At 40.1% G+C, this 2,819-nt stretch overlaps 1 non-coding gene across 1 annotated transcript; it reads right to left on the bottom strand.

Moving 5' to 3' along the window:
* Window positions 1-1,887: 1,887 nt before the first annotated feature.
* On the bottom strand, window positions 1,888-1,959 carry TRNAN-GUU. The gene has a single exon. It is a non-coding gene; the product is annotated as a tRNA-Asn (tRNA).
* Between the last annotated feature and the right edge of the window lie 860 nt (window positions 1,960-2,819).

Genomic DNA, 2,819 nt, shown 5'->3' with positions numbered 1-2,819 from the left:
ATCCTCTTCGAAAAAGACCTGCTGCATCCAAGCCTACCGAGCCAAAGTCACCTGGTCCAGTATCCTCTGTCTCAACTCATCTCCTACTTGTCGCTCTCATGCTTGTAAGGTTTATGTCTCCAAGATTGCTTCCTCCAAGGTAAATACCCTTTCTTTGGCTACTACACAATAATCTACCTCTCAAGTTACTCCAATAGGCAACGTGCCTGAAATTCTGCTTCTAAAGTTTCTGTACCAACCAGTTCACCAAAATCACTATCAAAATCTCCAAATACTCTTACTCCTCTGCTTGACACAACCACCTTACTCAAGGAATCCACCCCCACAACACCATCAACCCCAACATTCACTGAGCTGCCAATACCTCAGCAAGCTCCAACATCGGCATTGTCAGCAGCCGTTGCTGTAGCATTGAATAATCCATAGTTTTGGCACAGCTGGACAAGCACCAAATAGTTTTTATCCATTTGAAGGAGGAAGACCATGAACTAATGAGATATATTGATCAATAAGGTCTATATATTGGTCGTACGAGTCCTATCATTTTCATTGAAGTAATTATCTTCAACATCTTCAATATAAAATGACCTATTGTAATTTTTATCAGAATTATCAAGATTTTGAATTAGATGCTCCAACATCATCTTGGAGTTAGAATTACTTGTGCCAAATGCATAAATCTCTACCAAGGTAGCGGACATACTGCCATAGTTAGGGTAGTTAAACCAACTCTCATACGAGCTCCCGGCGGTTCATTCATCTGACCGTAGACTAGAGCCACTTTTGATTCTGCAATATTTTCTTCATTAATTACTCCGGATTCTTTCATTTCCATGTAAAGATCATTTCCTTCACGAGTATGTTCACCTACTCCTCCAAATACGGATACACCTCCATCCCAAACTTGGTGGTTAAACTCTATTGCGGTGACGATACTGTAGGGGAGGTCCTGCGGAAAAATAGCTCGATGCCAGGATGATAAAAAGCTTAACACCTCCAATTCTTATTACTTTTCAATATCAATATGGAAAAAAAAAAAAATGAAAAATGAAAAGGTCGTCTTATTCAAAACCCCTTCTCTCCCACTTTTCTCTCTCACTTCACACCTTGGAACGCACCGTTCTTATAGAGAGAGAGGCGCTTTCACATCTTCTTAACCCGAAATGACAAATGGCTGGGGAAAGGAAAGGTTCCTTTTTTTAGGGTACCCCCGGGAACAGATCCAGTGGAGACGGGGTGGGGCCTGTAGCTCAGAGGATTAGAGCACGTGGCTACGAACCATGGTGTCGGGGGTTCGAATCCCTCCTCGCCCACAACCGACCAAAAAGAGAAGGACTTTTCCCTCTGGGGGTAGGAAAATCATGATCGGGATAGCGGACCCAAAGCTATGGAACTTGGGTGTGGGTCTTTTGTCGAAATGGAATGGCCTTATCTTTTGATTTTTTCTTTTTCGTTAATGGGTTAAGGGCGGGGGTTCCGTTATAAATTCAATATAGTATACCCAACCCGAATCAGCATATTTTTTTGTTTTACGCCCCGTAATTCTTCCTCAGCCAGGCTCGGGCAGAATAGCAGAGCAAGTACAAGTATTAGTAGAATAGCAAAAATGTGTTCCTCGTCATTAATATGTTTGCTCGCGGTAATTGTGACCTCTCGGGAGAATCGATGACTGCAACAAAGATGCACTTGCTAGTACTAGTACATTTGTAAATAGACCCAGATTGTGGAACAAAGGATTATCCCGGACCTACACCAAGGTATTGACGGTGATTCTCAAATATCGCAGAACAGAATTCGATACGGTGAGATAGAATGCAATAGAAACAAAGACACAGGGAACGGGTTACCTACTCTTAACGGTCAAAGCGAACCCTTTCATTCCGAATTCTCCCCAAGTAGGATTCGAACCTACGACCATTCGGTTAACAGCCGACCGCTCTACCACTGAGCTACTGAGGAACAACGGTAAATTAGGTCTCAGAGAATTCAATTCCCATTCACAACCCATGACTCTTACTATTTTGTGTTGCTTCATTTTAGGACTAAATCCTAGTACGTAATGATAGACTACACACCTGTCAGGTTTAGAGATAGGAAGATTGATGCAGTCGTTTGTGATGGGATTTAACATGCAAACATGACAAGGTGCAATTCATTTTCTTCTTTCTTTCTCGATAAAAAGACAAAGGAGTCCACGACAGGAATTGATAATCAAGATACTTATACTTAGAGAGGACAACTTAGGTTGAAAAATATGAGCAAAGAAGAGGCTGGAAATTGAGATTCGAGGATCAAGCTTACAACTTAAAACCAGAAAGTTCCATGCTTTACAGACCAACCTGCAACTCGACAAATTAAAGAAGGGAGTTTCAAGAATGTTACCTCAATTATAGTAGCTGGAAGCTTCGAGTTTATATTTCTAATTTGCATTCTCTCCTTTTTCTCCATCCTCCACCACTCCACATTGCACGATGATCTTAGAGTTTCACATTCAAGCTGTCGATGAATCCAATCCAATTTTAACAGGTTGTATTTGAATTTTATTGGATCTTTTTTAGGCCTTTCAATACTGTTATTATTTTATTATTTTCTACACTTTATACATCAGCTTGATTATGGTTTTTCGAGTTTTTGCCATTTTTTTCTTATGGTCTTACCCTAATTTAATATTATCTTTCTATATTTAATTATCCATTTTGAATTCACGGCAAGAAAGTAACTTTCAGTAACATGTCGTTAAAAAAAAAAAAAATGCCACTGTATCAGTAATTCTTAGACGCACGTTGCTGTATATTGGAGTAGTCATGTAGCTAAAAGTT

The sequence above is a fragment of the Benincasa hispida genome, chromosome 11 (genome assembly GCF_009727055.1).
Source record: "Benincasa hispida cultivar B227 chromosome 11, ASM972705v1, whole genome shotgun sequence".
Lineage (NCBI taxonomy): Eukaryota > Viridiplantae > Streptophyta > Magnoliopsida > Cucurbitales > Cucurbitaceae > Benincasa > Benincasa hispida.
Note: the sequence above shows the minus strand (reverse complement) of the source record. Positions and strands in the feature narration are given on the sequence as shown.